We start from the raw sequence: 1,498 nt of genomic DNA, 5'->3' as shown, positions 1-1,498 counted from the left end.
GTATTTTTAACATATCCTTTGTTTATTATAAAGTATTTTTAACATATCCTTTGTTTATTATAAAGTATTTTTAACATATCCTTTGTTCATTAGAAAGTATTTTTAACATATCCTTTGTTTATTATAAAGTATTTTTAACATATCCTTTGTTTATTATAAAGTATTTTTAACATATCCTTTGTTTATTATAAAGTATTTTTAACATATCCTTTTTTTTATTATAAAATATTTTTACATGTCCTTTGTTTATTATGAACAAAATATTGATAATAAACAAAGGAAATCAAATGAAAATATTGATAAGAACAAGGGGTATCTTTAACATTTTTAATCAGAACTCTTAGGCCTAACAACATTCCTTCTTCCATTAATTGAGCTATACTAAACAAGTCGAAATTATACATCCTATGCTCCAAATCTGTAAACATTTGTATTTCAGATACTTTTAAGATTTACTTCCCTTCAAAATAAAAATAGACTTATTTTACAAAGAAAACGAATGAAAAATTTAAATACAATCAGATCGAAATCATGTAGAACTCCCGAACACAAACAACATTTGTAAATAATTCTCATAATTGTTCTAGACTTTTGATATTTTGAGATTTATCAATCCCTATTTCTTTCCCGGTAGTTTCAAACATTTAAAGTTTACGTATATTCTATAGGAAACTCATGCTAAAGAGATTGCTCCTTTTTGTCTGCCTTTTGTAGATTAATGTTCGCCTATGTTTCTTACCTTATACAATGCTCCCTATTTTCTTCACGTTTATTCTTAATAACGTATTTTGATTTGCATTGTTATCGATTTAACAGTTACAATATTCACCCACATTTAGATTGCCCTATAAGCATACTTACAGCTCCTTTTGAGTTACTTTAATGATATATCTTGAAAACCTCACATAATATTCTAATTAGCTTGAATTATGGTCTTGAGCTTTTGAGATGGAGATTGGTTATTGACATTATTTGGATTCATCGGACTACTGTCTTATCTTGAGTGTCATTTTCACAACGTTCTGGTCGATGTAACCCTTAACCTTCTTCAGGTGTATCTTGTCGAACTTGTGAATATTTTTCTCGAACTCTGGAATTTCGAACTGAACATTCATTTACTACGCGATGACAGCATACTCCCGCTCGGCCAACCATGACTGGACAGGGGTTATAAGTAATTCGCAATTGTATTTTTCAGTCACCCACTTAGAACTGACGGAGAAGAAGCATGCTTCTTCCGTGAATTAAATAATGGGTTCCGTTCGAAATTTGTCCAAATTCCCGGCTTCGGCAAAAATATTATCGAGTTCGACAATATAAACCTGAAAAGGGTCATCGACCGAAACTTTGTGAAAACGTCACCCAAGATAAGAACAGTATTCCGATAAATCCAATTGATACAGATAATTTGAATTACTATAATTTATAATTTATGTAACCCTCTCATTTTAAACAAAACTTAGGTTGTGTATCCACTGAACATTTCTAAAGTTTTTAG

Source organism: Euprymna scolopes, chromosome 3, assembly GCF_053919585.1.
Source record: "Euprymna scolopes isolate OS-2025 chromosome 3, ASM5391958v1, whole genome shotgun sequence".
In the NCBI taxonomy this organism is placed as follows: Eukaryota; Metazoa; Mollusca; class Cephalopoda; order Sepiida; family Sepiolidae; genus Euprymna; species Euprymna scolopes.
The sequence above is the reverse complement of the archived record's forward strand: the minus strand, read 5'-3'. Positions refer to the sequence as shown.